The 17,372-nt window shown below is 41.6% G+C and overlaps 1 long non-coding RNA gene across 1 annotated transcript in view; it reads left to right on the forward strand.

The window, feature by feature from the left end:
• Window positions 1–17,372, forward strand: part of LOC307114360 — a 421,289-nt gene that overhangs the window by 111,969 nt on the left and 291,948 nt on the right. The window contains exon 2 of the long non-coding RNA XR_013815002.1: window positions 1,386–1,427. This is a non-coding gene — a long non-coding RNA (uncharacterized lncRNA). The remainder of the gene's footprint in view (window positions 1–1,385; window positions 1,428–17,372) is intronic.

The following is a 17,372-nucleotide window of genomic DNA, read 5'->3' on the forward strand; positions in this document are numbered from 1 at the left end:
CCACCTTCAAACAGGCCAGAGCATGTCAATTCCTTCTCACGCTGGGAATCCTTCTGACTTTCTCTTCTGCAACCTGCTAAAGAAAGCTTTCTTCCTTTAGAGCGGGGGTGGGGAACCTTTTCTTCTTCTTCTTCTTTTTTTTTTTTTTGTCAAGGGCCATTTGGATATTTATAACATCATTCGCAGGCCATATGAAATTATCAACTTAAAAATTAGCCTGCTATATTTGGTCAAACATTTAATTAACTCACCCCTAGTGACTTGGCAGGGCCCGGCCAAATGATTCCTGAGTTCTTATACGACCTTCGGGCCGGATGGTCCCCATTCCTGCTTTAAAGGCTCATGTGATTAGATTAGAACCACCTAGATAACTAACCTCCCTTTAAGGTTAACTATGCCATGTAGCATAACACCATTACCGGAGCAATTCACAAGTTCTGGGGATTAGGGATGGGATCTTGGGGGCCATTCCTAGAAATTCTCCTTGCCATACTTCCCTGGATTGTAACGGAGGGCAAAGATAGGAGAAAGGTTGCTAAGGTGGCAAAGGGGATCAACCCAGGCACACCTAGGTAGCGGGTAAAGCAGAAGGAAGGAATTGCATCAGTACTTCAAAAACAAGTCAAAGCACATCAGGGCAGAGCCAACGATTTAAAAGGTGGCACTTAGTAGGCTCTTGATAATGTGACTCTGAGCACCTGCTGTTCAAATGAACCACAAAGTTGCAAGAAGAAGGAAACCACACCTTCCTTGGTTATGTAAGGACAATTCACACTTGTGGACTCCTTTCTGGATTCCAGGCACTGTTCCAAGAGCTTTACTTGCGTCCATTCATTTTATCTTCAGATAAGTGTGTGATATTAGGATAATATTATCCCCATTTTACAGATGAAGAACAACTAGACTATGGAAATTGCTAAACATTGTGCATCTGGTGAGTGTGAGCCAGGCTGTGAAAGCAGATAACCCAGCTCCTGAGACGGTTTTTAACGGTTGCACTGGACATACCTGGTGTGGTAGCCATTTCGAGAGCCAGTCATGGGAGAAAGGACTAGAGCAAAAACTGGAACATAAAATAGGGGACTGTGGCTCTGTGACATAGGCCAAGGCCAATAGATGTCAGAGTAGTGTGATGGGGAGAGCCTGGGGTTTGGTGTAAGAAGATCTGGTGTTATGTTGCAGCCACAAAGTCTTGAAGATTGTGACCTTGCGCAAGTCATTTCAATTCCCTGAGCCTCTGTCCCCTCATTTACAAAATGGGGAAAGAAACACCTCAATCATTATATGAGTGTCATGTGGTTCACTAGTGTGCAAACATCATTTTAACGTATTTTGTACATCAAAGACAGTGTTTTTATCTGTTATTTGTTTGCTGTTTCTTCCAGACCCCAGTGGTGACGTGCTGCCAAGATGAATAGCCTTCTAAGGTAAGAATATTTTTTATATCTTTAGGCCTCGGTTCTTGCTCACCCATAAGTTTCATGTTAATTCTTAAAGAACTACCATTCATTCCAACTTTTTCTTTAGTTTGCTTTTGTCTGTATTTCCCTTCACACTAGGAGTCGATGACCTTGAGGAATTCCACTGGAGACTAGTAGAGGGCATTTTCATTTCAATGCATGGAAATTTGTGATAGGAATTGGTTCAAACCATTATGGAGACCAGGAAGTCCCACGACCTGCCACCTGAAGGCTGGAGGCCCGGGACAGTCCCAGTCCACAGCCCCGACAACCAGGGGAGCCAGCAGGGCCAGGAAAGGCCGAAGGAAGTCACTGGGGCTCTTAGTTTTCTCTGTAAACGAATAGAAGGGAGAGTCCACTGATGAACTGGAGGACTCAAGGAGAAAGATGATGGTTAGAAACAGAAGCTTTGGAAAAAAGAGGAAGTTGAGTAGACAGGACAGTGGGGAAGGGCGTGTAATGAGAATAGAGCCACAGTTGTCTAATAATTATTCACCTTACTAACTATAGATAAGAGGTTTTCTTATCCTGGGAAACTGGAAGATGAAGCAAGACTGTAAAAAGATAAGATGCTAAGATACCTCGATGGGTCCATCACTCAGAACAGAAATACATTTTGACCAAGGATAGGACACAGTTTGATTTGGTTGCTGTGCCCAGACTCTGGCCCCCTCCGGGAGTTTTTCTCAGGAACGCTGACCATTCTCCGGTCCCAGGAACGGGCTGAGCTGTTTGTAGTATCATAGATTAGCCACCTTGTTATCGGACATTGAGCTCCTGAAGGCCGGACTGTAGACTCCACCCTCCCTTTTCCATGTTACACATAGCTGTCTCCCAGCTGCTCATAGCTATCTTCTTCCTCATGTGTAAATAACCAGCCCACTAGCAAGGGGGGTCAGAGCAGGTTTTCATGGCTGACCTGCTGCCCTCCCATGCTGCTGGCAGTATTGGAACAAACGCTCATATGTGATTCAACCCTGTCTCTGCTTAATTGGCTCAAGCAGTGACAGGCAGCCCAGACCCATTGGTTGTCCGGTTACAGACACATGTTCAAAAAACATTGAGAGCCTGGCAAAGATTGAACATCATAAATTTGTTAAATTAGCATGATTGCGTGAGTTTCTTCCAGTAGGTCGAAGCAGGGACACAGAAGTAAAAATCCCCAATGTTTGCTTGAGGCTCAGAAAGAAACATTTATTAAACAGCTACAATTCATCCATTTATTTTTACAAAAATATCTATTGAATACCTGCTATGTTCCAGACACTGTTTTAGGTATTGTGGATGGGACACTAAGACAGACTAATAATCTTTCCTGATGGAGCTTGCAATTTTGTGGCAAGAAACAGAATTGTAAAGAGGCAACTGATAATTACAAATTGAGATTTATGTCATCAACTCTATGGTATATGTCTATATTAACATCTAGATATGTGAATATACGTAGATATTGATGTTTACATGCATATACATCTTACATCTGTATACACACACACACACACATATACAGAAACACATTGAATTATCATACTGGCTTGTGAACCAGTGTTCACCCATTTTATTAATGAGGCTCAGAGAGGTTAAAGATCTATCTCACGGTCACACAGATATAACAGAGCCAAGATTTGAACCCAGGTGCTATAACCCCGGCCAGAGCTCTTTCTCTGGTTTCCATCTGTACTACTGAGCTCCTTGGCAGGGTGGAGAGGTGGGAGGTAAGAGGGGAAGGGATAGGTTGGTATTGATGAGAGTGGACCAGAAATGACTGACCGAAAGGGAAAGGAGATCATGAAGCCAGAAAAGGGAGGGAGGTCTTGACTTGGAAAACAGGGAAAGGGGGATTTCCAGGATATCGCCATTAGGAGGCCGATGTGGTCTGGGCCAATGTTCTACTGGGAAAGTATGGTTTGGCATTTTCTTGTGAGCTTCTACTTTAAGATGGTGTTGGTCTTTCCATGATGAAGGCTATTCTCTCATTCCTAGCTAAGTTTTGGTCCCCATCACAGATGAGCACGCACTAGGTCCTCCATACACTTGACCTAAATTGATTAATTCAGATATTGATAATGCACCTAGCAAAGGGTAAGTGCTCTAGTCTAGACTATGGCAAGAGCTCCATTAACATTGTTATTCCTATTGTTGCTTTTCCTCTGTAAGTCAGCTTATGACTTAAAAAACCAAAAAAAGTCCCATGTTTATTTGCAGGGAGGGCCTCTGGTGTTTTTTTTACCTGTAGAAGAGGCAATTTCCTAGGCTCTAAGGCATATACAATTAGAGAAAAGAGAATCCCTTTGTTGATAATAAAACCCTTGATGAGGCATTTGATGAATACACTGGAGATCCTTTAATGAGCCCAAACCGCAGCCTCCTCAGTTTTGCTTCCTCTGACTTCAGGGGAGAGCAGTCTTGTTTCTTTTTTCCTCAAAGACCTTCATGCTAACATTCCAACGCACTCAGCATCACCTGAGTCAGCACATCATCGCCAATGACAGTCTAGTTCAGTGAACAAGCAAAATGGTTTATTTATGAGCCTCTTTCCCAACTGGGATCCTGGGAAAACTGCTGTCCTCAGAAGTAAATAAAGGTCAGGATGCCTTACTATATACTCAATGGAAAGTCTGGCGATGGTTGCTTCATGATGGGTGAGACTGCAAACTCTGAATTATTCCTGGACATGTTGGCATAAAATTCTAGGGGAGACTGTGCCATGTTGACCCCCCATCACTCAGCAGTTTTCCTATCTGCTGCCCCAATCGTAGGTGACACTCTTACGTGGACTGTCACAATGGCTTCTTATCTGGTTTCTGTCTTCAAGTTCTCTGCCCACCTGCACTCCCTCTACTCACTCAAGAAAGATCTATATTCCTTAATCAATTCCTACCACGTCAGCACCTCTCCATAAAGCTTAGAGCATCCAATTAAGAACTATCCATTACTGTTTGCCATGCGATGGACAATTTACATAATCATTTTGGTCTGTTTGCATTTTATACTTCAGTATTTAGAACTTTTGAAATCTATATACCTGGCACAAAAATGTCATTAGGAACATTGGTTGAATAAAGAAATTATATCCTTTTATCTTCAATAGCTCTTCATCAGGTATTATTTACCTGTTTCAGGAATTTGAAGTTAATAATGGTTCAGTAAATTGCCCAAGATTGTAGGAGAGAACACAGATTTAAAACCCAAACCTCGCTGATTTCAGAGCTCACTTGTTAAATTAAGATTCAGTGCTGGCTCAAAATGACATGGAAGCAACTGCTCTAAATAACTCGACAATAGGTTCAGCCCTTCATCTGCTCAAAATCCCCAGAATTATCAACCGGCTGTTATCAGCATGCCTCTCATGTTGGTCCTCACTTTATTAAAATCCTACTTATCCTTAAAGTCCCATTCATCCCCCACCTCCTCTCAAAAACCAATATAGATGGTCTCTATGGTATATTCTCCTTTAAATTCTTGCCACAGACCCACCCAAGACTTATACTTCAATGCTAATTATTAGCATGTTAAGTGAATCACTTGTAAAGGAGTGAGAGTTTTGAATTTTACTTTCCCCAAAGAGTCTGATAAAGTACTGGGCACCAGAAAGGGTCTTAGCAAATGCTCTATTTAATATTAAATTTGATATCAACCCCTGTCCAATCCCAGTTTCTCCCATCACAGTAGTGAAAGGCTGTTTACCAGAAAATACTTCCTGCAGTTGGAGAAAATGTCACACGCCAGAGGGCACCTGGCCCAGGCCCAAGGAGCAAGGTTCCTCATTGTAGATGGAGACTGAGAAAACGAGTTTTTTCTTTTCTTATGAATCTGGGCATTACTCCCAGGCTCCCCTAATTTCTGAAATCATGCTTCCAGGAACACGAAGTGTACACGTGCCTCCCCGATCCCAACACACACATGCACATGCCCATTCCATGGCACTTCACCACACCCAGCCTTCTGAGCCAGAATCTGAACATGGCGGGGTGACATGGAGAACCACAGAAGTACAGCTTCCAGAATGGGTTCTGTGCCGCTGGAAAACAAGGCCGGAAAGCCTCTCTTCCAAGAGAGAGGTCGGGGATATTTCTGGTGCGTTGATTGGAAATCATCAGATAGAATCCTAAATGCCAAGGCCTGAAAACCCATCTCATCTCCACTATTCTTCCCTTCCCGTTCAAGGCTGGCAGAATTGAAAGCTGGGATAACACCAAGGTATTTTTAGCAGTCTATATTGATTTTTTTGTCCTTGCAAGCTACTGTTTTCGATTATAACCCCCAAAACAAATGAAAAAAGCCAGCTGCGGCAAAATCTCGTTTAAGGCAGCAGCATAATGATCATGATATTACAATAATCATATGTTAGGCAGTATCTGAAGTTGCAATACTTGGATCTTCTGGCGTAAAAAATCTCTCTAGAATGCTTTGCTGCCTGCATAATGCCTCTGCCTGAGTGTCCTGTAACAAAACTATTAGGGAAAGAGACATTTGAAGATGCGGCGCACTTACCTGCTGGCAAAGCATCAGCAGCACAAGAGAGGGATAGTCAATATCAATAACTGCCATTGGTTAAACAGTAGGAAAAAGCTGAAAATATGGACACTCATTAGAATTTTGTTTCACTATCTAGATGTTCTAGCTGTCAATCACATCACCATCCATAAAATGAAGTGACTGGCCTTAAACCTTTGCTGCCCTGGACCTGTGGAATACCAGGGACCAGACTAGCTAGATTTTATGACTTTGTTTGTTCTAGTAAAATACTGAGCCTGACAACCTGTTGTCTTTTTCTCACAGATACATCAGCCAGCGAAGCTCTATTTGTGTCCCTGCCTAAAACACCGTAACATCCTGTCCCTCGCTTCTCATTTACTGTCTTTTTGTGTAGGTGGAATATTTTCTTCTCCTTCTAGAGTTTCTGCCTGGGCCCATAAAAGAGACTCTTTCCCTTGTTCTCTTCGAAGTAGCCCTGACCCTTCTCTCTCGTTCTGTTCTCTCATTTCTCCCCATGGAAGGAGGGGTTTGTAGAGGATTCTGAAATTGATAAGGGATTAAATATGCATTACTTGGGCTTCTTTACTCTTTTATTTTGCAGAGTAGCTTGTTATTGAAACTCATGCATTCTTGGTGACTCCATGCTATATGTTAATGGAGCAGCCTGTGGTTCCATAGAGATGTCTGTTACTCAGGAATTATATTACAAACCTTGATTATCATAATCACTCAAGCTACAGTCTCCAACCCAGTGTATTCCATAGTGGACAGGCAAATTTGATCGCCACATAACTGGTTTCAGGATCGATCCTTATTATAAAATGCATTTAACTATCACACTTGTGAATCGCTGTTCACTCTGATTTTACAGTTTAGAGGCTCAGAGAGGTTAAATATAATATTTACTTCTCCTTGTCCCACAGCTACAAAGTCAGAGTCAAGATTTGAACCCAGGTGCAAGGACCCCAGGGTCCTATTAATGAGGTATAGCTTAATTCTGTTTCTAAAGATCTTGAGGGAATAAGCTGTCCCATCCTTGCTATTGAATTATTTCAAAGTTTAGCAACTCAAACTCTTAGAAAATATTTTCTTACATTGTCTCTGTCCCCTTAAGTTCCAAGGGGATACGAAGTGCAGCTCTAAAGGATGGAGCATATAGGGAATGCATATCATTTATTGTCTAAACTTAGATACTTTTGAAAGTGAAAGGGGCACTATTACAGTTATACCAATATAACAGGTTCAGGGTCTCTGGGAAAATGGAACCCATGTGAATATGGCAGTATTGTGAAGGTAGTCAGACAGGTTTTATACCTGAGAGAAATCTGGGAGCAACAAAGTAGAGGCCAAAGGCTGATCTTATTCTAAGATCAGTAGCTTAGAACAAAAGGGGATACATATGGGACATTAACCCTTTATTCAATATTATTGCTACCTACTGTGTGCCAAGCTGTGTTCTCCATCTTAAGGTCGCAGAATCCCTATCCTCAGGCAGCCTCACTGTCTCTAAGAGGACATTGGATATGCCATCTCTTTGTCTTCCAGTGATGAGAGCTGGTGGGGAAGGATGAGAGGGCTGGGGAGGGCAGATCTGAACATGAACTTGTTTTCCCTGATTTCCAGGTCCTGCTCTCATGGGTGCGTATACCCAGGTACTTTCTAATTGCAGGTAAAAGTGACGCGGAGAGATGCCTCGGCCTGGTCTTTTGTTCTCTGAGATAGGAGCACCTTGGTTTGTCTTCAGTGTCTTGGGTTTGGTGGTTAACAAACATAGCGTATTACACATGTGTGTTCAAGGGGACTTGGGAGCCAGGTATTCTATCCCTCTCCATTGCCGGGTTATGGTGTGAGGCCGTGTCTGTGTTAGAGTCAGGAAGACCTAGCTTTGAAGGCTAGCTCTGCTGCACATCAGCTGTAGCTTGCTAATCCTCAGCTATGTCTTCTGTAAAACGGGAATGACAAGCTCTCCCTCTTAGTAGTATCATGAGGGTTCTGTGAGAGAATGCACCTAAAGCCCACAGCACACTGCCCAACACAAAAGCATGATTTTGGCAGAAAACAGGAGCCCTGATTAGCCCTTTTCTGGTTACTTTTTTTCCTTGGTATCCTGACTTTGCTCTCCAGAGCGCACCAATCTGTGGGCCCCAGACTTGCAGAGCCTGGTGGGCCCATAGTATCCGAACCTCTTGTTTCATAGATGGCAAAATTGAAGAGTAGAGGGGTTGATGCCTGTTCTAGGTCACACAGCTTGTTAAAGTATTGATCAAGGAGTAGAAAGCAGGCTTTCTGATTACCACTCCAGTGATTATGCTGACCTCACCTTATTTCCAAAGGCTCCCCAAAGGAGCCGCTCTGTCCTAAAGTCTCAGGCCCCCAAGTGAAGTAGTGCCTTACTGACTGACAATGAACATGGGTGCGTGGATTAGGGGGGTTCAGCAGCTCTCAGCTACTGGATTCCTTGAACACTTGAATTTCATGAATCTGGATAGAACCTTAGTCAGGACTAAGATTCCATGTGTAAAACCTTTTTTACCTCTTCTCATACCACCCGTGAGTCCAAAGGAGGATGCACGCCTTCCCGCAGCGGAGGCAGGAAATTACACTTCACGTTGGACACCAGAGCCCATCTTCTGTTTAATAAAATTGCCCCCACTACTGAGATTTTCTGCTGCAGTCCTATAGTCTTCTGCCCCTTCCCCTACCTGCCACATTCTGGCGGAAGCGTATGATAAAAACTCCTAATTATTTTCCATATATATGTATTCTTTTAGCAATTCCTATAATGAAAAGATAATGCTGTGGGAGATGTGGTTGCCATGGAAACCGACCAAGGATAAACAGTGTCTCCTACGGCACAGTGTGAGGCAAGAAGCTAGGGGCGGACCGCAGCTCTCAGGCACAGGAAGATAGTGGCTTCATGCTGCTCCCTTAGCTCTGTCTCTGCCTCTCTGTTTGGGCTTTCTAAGCACATTGTACAGATGTCTGTTTTAAGTGGCCCTGGTCATATGAGGGGAGGGTGTTGTGACGTATCTTCAGGTGCACCTGACAAAAAGGGAAGCAGCCCCTGGGTCCACAGACACTGGAGGGTTTCAAAGAAATACACTTTTCCTTGGCCTTCTGAAGACTTGCCCTGGGCTGTAAGCAAAACATCCTTGGTTGCTAGCTCAAGCCTGCTGCTAACTGCCTGCCTAGCCCGGGACAGATGGAAGTTGGCAGATTAAATTCACCAGCTCCATTTCTTGCTGGTTAGCCTAGTGGTTACATATATAAACTTTGGGTCAGCCTTCCTTGTTGCAAATTCTAATTCTTGTATCCTTCTAGACATATACGCTCAGGCGAGTTCTTTGGCCCTTCTGATATTCAGTGTCCTCATCTACAAAGTAATGATGATGATGAAGAGGATAATGCTGCTAATCGTTCCTCAACATATTTTTATAAAATTGTAAAACATTTTAGTAGCTGTCAAGTGGCTGAAATAAATTAAACTGTTTTACAATTTTATAAACATATGTTGAGGAAGGATTAGTACGGTGTCTCGCATGCTTGCATACACTCATTAAACTTTAGTCATTATAATTGCTTATAAATTAAATGATTTGGGGCAAAAGGTATGATATGTGCCTTGTAAAAACAGCAAAGCAATTATTTTTAGATAAATCTTACTTTGTAGTAATAGAATATGTATGCTTAAAACTCATACCACCCTGCAAGAGGTGTTTATACTAAATATATATTAGTAATGACTAAACACTGTTTTAGCATCAGTAATCCTATATAATAAAAGGCCAATGACCGTAATGTTAACGACTGGAATGACTGATCGACCAATCACTATGAGGTGCACTGACCACCTCTCGGTCCCTCCCCGCAGCCCGCAGGCTCTGATCGCTGGATGGCCAATGGAGAACCACAAGGAACCGGGATGGGTGGCAACGGGGCGGGGCTGGGGACTGGTGAGTGGGTGGAAGGCAGACCTCTTGGTCCCTCCCTCCGGCCCGCAGGCTCAGATTGATCGCCTGGCCAACGGGGAACCGGGGTGAATGGAGGTGGTGGGGCAGGACTGGGGACTGGCAAGCGGGCGGAAGATGGCCCTGATCGCAGGCTAGGCCTAGGGACCCTACCTGTGCACGATTTTATGCACTGGGCCTCTAGTATATAATATAATAGCACTAACACTACATATGTTAGTGTTACATATATAAGTATACATACATATGTGTGTATATGTGTGTGTGTGTGTATGTATACACACACACACACACACACACACACACACACATATACATATCTACCATATTTTCTGGCATATAAGACGACTGGGCATATAGAAGATTTTCCTGGGTTAAAAAGTTGTCTTATACGCCAGAAAATACGGTATATAAAAACAAGTCTCAGAAACATTTAAATGCTTCATTATAAATGAGCTCATTTAAAGTACAATGTACAATTGTAACATAGCATCACCAGTATTTGTCTGTGAGAGTCCTCTGTCTAGGTGCTCAGGAACTAAACAGAAAAAGAGTACCTAGGCAAATTGCAGTAAGTCTAGTGGGGACCATGCCACTATATCTGTGCTCTGGGTTATAGCATGGAAAATCAAGTGGATAATTGATTTAACAATTCACACTCTCTCTGCCTCCGGTTTCCTCCATCAGGGCTGAGTAGAGAATGGTCAGGTATGTGTTTTTGGCGCAGACCCATGGTATCCAATACCCTTTCTCAAGTGTTCCTCCTCACCTTTCCCATGTAATATTCAGCCACTTTGTATACATATTTCTGCTCTAAGAATGGTTCTTCCCCAGTCAAATATGCTTTCACTTTCCCATGCCTGCCATGCTGTGCCCACAGCAGGTGTCCCTCCTCCTTCTTCCTGCCACCCCATCCCTTTATCTTCTTAGATGGCCTTCAGTGACCCTTTCCACCACAACTTCAACATCCCCTCATTCTATGATCTCCTCACCATAGATTAAATGTTGTGTATGGTGCAAACTCTCTATCAGACACACACAGTACCTACTTTGTATACATTTTATTAACAGTGTGTGTGGGTTTGCATGACCTTCCACACTACTAGCCTCCCATTGCTGGGGCAATGTCTTTGTTACCCATGCATTCCTGGAGCAGAGTACGATGTTTGGGGCAAGGGCATGTTGGAGTTTGTCTGTTGAGTTGAATAGAATTTCCAGGAGGAGATTCTTTTAGGGCAGTGATGGCGAACCTATGACACGCGTGTCAGCACTGACACACGTAGCCATTTCTGATGACACGCGGCCGCATGCCGAGGATGAAACATTTGCTGCTCCTGAGGATGAAACATTTGCGACTAGAATCTTGGAGTTAGTTTTTTCCTCAAAGTGACACACTACCCGAGTTATGCTCAGTTTTTTGGCGAAGTTTGACACACCAAGCTCAAAAGGTTGCCCATCACTGTTTTAGGGTCTTAACCTTCCTATAAAAAATTCCTAAACCTAGAGGAAAATATATCAGAACTTAGGCTCCCATTTAGAACCAAATGACATGGGTCTGTTTCGGCCTTTTTACTCACTACTTCTACGATTTTGAGACAAGAATTTTGCAACTCAAACATTTAATTCTTTTCTATGTTTTTCTATTTCCTCTTCTCTCTCTATTTCAACATGTTAGGTACTATTCTAGATGCTGGGATACACAAATGAACAGACATAGTTCCTACTCCCAATGTTTAAATGGACCTTGGGTTGAAATTGCACAGGCTTTAACAGGGGCAACAAGAAGTAGAAGTCAGTTATATCAAGGTGGGGTGGGTGGGGGTGAACTGAGTAAGGCTCACATAAAACGTGAACAGTAATCATATCTGTAAGAGCCGTATGATTTTTAGTTCCTTGCACTACTTTTAATGCTACAATTAGAGGAGGGTACGTTGTGTTTGTATGAGGAACAAGGGCCCCAGTGGAAAACAGCTGCTCCTAGCTATAATAAAATAGATTATAATCAAGTACAACTGTAAGAATCACCTTAGCAACCATTCATTGCCAGCCAACTTTGTGAGCTGGAGAATATCTATGGCCAGGCATTGGGGAGAGAGAGTCTATAGAACAGATAAATTTGAGCAAGAGACCAAATTTATTTCAGCCACTTGACAGCTACTAAGGTAGGAAATATAATGGTAAAGAAGAGGCTACACCAATGAAAGTTTAGCCAACTGAATTGTGAGAATGAATGGAGTGTAAATGAGAAGGCAAATGCCAGCATCTCCAATCCAAATTTGAAGTCCAGGTGTCTTTTGTATAATATTTGTGCCATGGTGTATGTTTGTGAGTGTGGTGTGTTGCAGAAAAGAGCACGCAAACAGAGGGAACCATGTGGTCGGGGTGGGGAGCAGAAATAAGATGTTAGGAGTTTGCTGGAGACAAATCTCCCCATTGTGCCTGGGGTCACATTCATGAGCATCTGCTGATGCCTACTCTGAGCCAGCATTGGATTGGTCCACTCCCAAACATCTTTCCTAACCTGCATTGCTGACATAGGACAAAGGGGATCTTATATCTAATTTGCAAATAAACTAACTGAGAATCAGTAGAGATTAAATTATATACACAAGGTAACACAACTAGTAAGAAGCAAATCAAGAATGGTCTTCTGTTTGTTTTTAAGCCTAGGACTTTTCCGTTCATAGAGACAGATAAAGATGTCCATTTTGGCCATTTAGATTGCATGGGGGAAGCTCAGAGTTTAATTTTGTGACCTCCTTAATATCAAATGGAAGAGGAGGGAACACTTTCAAATTCATCTGAGGCCAGCATTACTCTAATACCCAAGCCAGAAAAAGACAGTACAAGAAAAGCAAACAACAGGTTAATATCTCTGATGAATATAGGTATAAAAATAATCAGCAAAATACTGGTCAACCAGATCCAACAGCACTCAGAAAGGATCCTACACTATGATGAAGTCATAATTAGAGCATCCACTCAGCTGCATTAGAGACCTATTATGTACTATACAGGGTTCTGTATATGTGTTGTTGAATTTGACTATTCCCAAGAAGGCTGCGCCTAAACTGACTGTTAGAATAAAATGTCTCCGTGGACATTTGGAACAGGACCAAATATCAAGGACCTTTTTAGTGTGGGCCAAATGTCTCCAAAAATGTTCTGGACAGCACAGATGACCTGCAAGGCATGTAATATAAAGGGCCTGGCATTTAGCAAGCCATCAATAAATTCTTCCTTTTTTACCTCCTTCCGTTGGTACACTCATTTTAGTATTACGGGCTTCAGTTACTTTAGTAAATTAGAGGAATTGATCTCTGAGGCTACTTTAAACTTTTTAATTCATCCGATTTTAAATAAGTTTAAACTTGTCATAACAATCTGCAGGTCTACCAATCTACATCTTTGTCTAAGATGGATCAAAAGTTCCCACAGAAATTAAACCTAACCAAAACAGTGAAAGTACAGATCCACTCAGATAAAACAGATCTCCTGGCCCAAGCTCCGCATTGCCTGGGTCGCTGTGTTTCCTGTTACCAAGGATACAACAGTTTGTTTACACAAGGAGCACATCTTTAACCATTTAAAAAATAAAGACATAGGGACAGCTTGTACTCCACTAAGGGAAAAAAACACCAAACCCACAAATCCATCTGGAGAGGCTGGATATGATAGACCCTTTAATTTGAAGAGTAACATGGTCAAGGAGTTCAGTGAAGAGATGACTTAATTTTATATTTGGTATAAAGATAAAACCCCCATTTTCCTTCATCAGCTAAGGAGCACAATGCAGCAATGTGGGTTGATGAGAGATGTTGGCAAAGTATACCCAGTCGTTTTCCACTGTCGAGTCCTTTGCAGGCTTAAAGAATCTTTGAAACATAGAAAGAAAAAGGCCCCCAGATTTATGCATAGAAATTGGCAGCCCAGTGAGGGAGTGTGGCTTGTTCCTATTAATGTATATTAGAGCTGGAATGAGATGCAAGGTCTAAGCCTCTTTCAATTATATTTCTCTTTCATATATTTCATACTGGGAGTCACTTCACTGAGAAATGATAAACCACAAGCACATTGGAAATCACAGTTCTTACCCTGCATATACTGTATAGATCCCTTTTGCCCAATGGATTACGTGGTAGATGTTCCTACAAGGCCATTGAGCTGGGTCACTGTGGAAGCCAGCTTAGTATTTGCCCCCCAGTAGCTTACATCTGCTTTTAGTTTATGATCTAAATCAGTTTCTTTGACTCTGCACTTGATCATCATGGGCTGGTTACACCTAGGTACATCACCACCACATATTATAGTCAAATGCTGAAAACCACAAAGAAAGAGAACATTTTAAAAACAGAGAAAAATGAAACATTGCATACAAGGAAAACATGCCTTGAATTAACACAGACTACATATCAGAAACCATGGAAACCAGAAGACAGTGAAATAAAAACAATTTCATGTAAAGGAGAACTAAAGAAATGCAGCCCTTGGAAACCCGCACTGCCAGAAATACTAGAGAAAGTTCTTTAGGCTGAAAGGAAATGATATTGGATAGAAATGTGCATCTCCAAAAAGAAATGAAGGGCGTTGGAAGAAGTAAATGATTGGGTAAAAATGGAAGACCATTTCTCTTTCAAACTATTTAATTTAGTTATTACCATGTAAAGCAAAATTATAACATTGTCTTATTGGGATTCTATGTATGTACAATAATAATGACAAGTGCAATATACAGAAGAGAAAGGGAGTGGTGAATAGGTGTATATGATTGCAAGGTTTCTTTCTACATTTTATGTCAAGGTGAAGGTAAAAATCCAATACAATAAAATTAAATTCAAAGAAGCATTCAAATAATTCAAATGTAGGCAGGAAAGAGGAACAACACTCATAACAACAACAAAAGATGGGACAAATAGGAAAGAGTAAACTAGTAGACTTAATTCAACCATACAATAATTACATTCAATGTTATATTTAAACTAGAGGCCCGGTGCACGAATTTGTGCATGGGTGGGGTCCCTCAGCCTGGCCAGCGATCAGGGCTGATCAAGGCCGATTGGGGCCAGCAGGCCGGGGGTAGGGACTGTGGGAGGTTGGCCCGCCATGGGAGGTTGGCTGTGGAAGCGCACTGACCACCAGGGAGCAGCTCCTGAATTGAGCGTCTGCCCCCTAGTGGTCAGTGCATCATCATAGCAACCGGTCTAAGGCATATATATATATATATATATATATATATATATATATATACACTCCAATGAAAGGACAAGACTTCCATGATGGGTCAAATGCAAGACTCTATTCGACTGTCTACAGGAGAATCACTTTCAATAAAAAGACACAGATAGGTTGCACATAAATAGACATAACAAGGATATACTATCAAAACCATGTGGTAGATAGTCTCTAAGATTGTAGCCAGAGATCTTGTCTCCTGGTATTCATACCTTGTGTAATCTCTTCCACTTTAGAGTGGGCTAGAATTACTGACTTGCTTCTGATAAATATATGGTAGAAATTGTAGGAAGACACCTTCAAGATTAACTCATTAAAATATCTGTGGCTTCCCTCATGGATTCTTTCTCAAATCTCCCTCTCTCTCTACTTGCTCTGGGGAAAGCTACCAATCTGCCATAGTTTGAGGACACTCAGACAAGCCTGTCAAAAGCCACATGGAAGAGACCGAGGCCCTCAGTTCAACAGGCCGTGAAGAACTGAGACCACCCAACAACCACCTGAGTGAGTTCAGGAGTGGATTTTTCAGCCTAAGTGGAGCCTGGAGGTGATTGCCTCCTTGGCCAACAGCTTTGCTGGGACTTCTTGAGAGATATTGAACCAGAATTACTCAGCTAAGCCACTTGGTTAATTCCTGACCCACAGAACTGTGAGATGACAAATGTTTATCATTTTAAATTAATAGATTTTGAAGTAGTTGGTTTCACAACAACTTATAATTATTGCAAAGTAAGCTTGAGAAGGCTGGAGTGGCTATGTTAGCAATACGTAAAGTAGGGAGAGAATTATAACACAGATAAAATCAAGGCAAAGTTATAATAGAGATGTAGAAAATCGTTTCCTAGTGATAAAAGGACCAAGTCATCAGAAGGACATAACAATGGCAAATATCCATACCCCAAATGACAGCCTCAAAATACCTCAAGCAAACATTGATAAAGTACATCTAGAGATAATCCTGTAATCAAAAGAGATTTTCATACCTTACTCTTAGTAATTGATAGAACAACTAGAAAAAAAGTAGTCAATGAATAGATGATCTGAACAGTACTGTCAACCACCAGGACCTAATTAAATCCTAAAGAACAGCGTTTTACACAGGTGCACAAGATACATTCACAAAAAAAGAACATGTGCTTGGCTATAACACAAGTCTCTATACATGTAAAAGGAAGGGAGTCTTGTTCTTTGAGTACAGTGTAATGTCATTTAAGGTAAATAAAAGTAAGGTATCTAAGAAATCCTAAATATTTGGCAATTAAAATTCTTTTAAAGAATCAAAGAAGAAAGCAAGGGAAATCATAAAATATTTTGAACACAATTATAAAATAACACACTAAACCACAGAGAATGAAAATAAAGCAATGAATGGTAAGAAATTTATAGAGTCTAATGTGTACCTTAGAAAAGTAAATAGTCTAAAACAATGAGCTGAGATTCCACTGTAGGAAATTATATAAAAAAAGTAAGGTCAGTAAGTAAAAGGAAATAAAAAATAATAAAGTTAAGAGCAGACGTCAAGAAAATAAGACAAAAAACAAACAGGTAATAGAGTAGAAAATTCTAAGATTGGATGCTTTGAAAGAAATAAAAATTAATAAAAATTTAGCTAAACTTATGGGAAAAATAATAAAAATTATAAGAATGTAAGGAGGAACATCACTGTAGATCTTAGACATATAAATAGAATAAGCTAATTATTAAGAATTTATGTCAATGAATTAAAAACTCCTTTTAGCCACATTGAGAATAGAAGTGCACACCTTACAGTTGTGTGGAGAGCATGGGATGTGTTTTCTGAAGAAGATAGTTAATTAGAGGCAGCTTTGGGTCATAGGGCAGGGTTTCCTCAGTAAACCAAGTGTGCTCTTAAGTCTTCATCACAAGTTAGTTCTTACTAGTATTTTCTCATCATGATCGGTGCTATTCCAGAAAAGTTTCCCATTCAGGGCAGTAGATTTTATGCTCGCTTCTTTTCAAAAATATTTTATTGTCCACTGTTCATGAGGTTCCTGAAGTTGAGGGGAATAGGCTGAGTGTGTGTGGCGGGATGATGTGTGCCAACAAAGAATTTAAAGCCTCGCCCTGACCGGTTTGGCTCAGTGGATAGAGTGTCAGCCTGCGGACTCAAGGGTCCCAGGTTCGATTCCCGTCAAGGGCATGTACCTTGGTTGCGGGCACATCCCTAGTGGGGAGGGTGCAGGAGGCAGCTGATGGATGTTTCTCTCATCGA

This window comes from Cnephaeus nilssonii (assembly GCF_951640355.1).
Source record: "Cnephaeus nilssonii genome assembly, chromosome: 18".
Lineage (NCBI taxonomy): Eukaryota > Metazoa > Chordata > Mammalia > Chiroptera > Vespertilionidae > Cnephaeus > Cnephaeus nilssonii.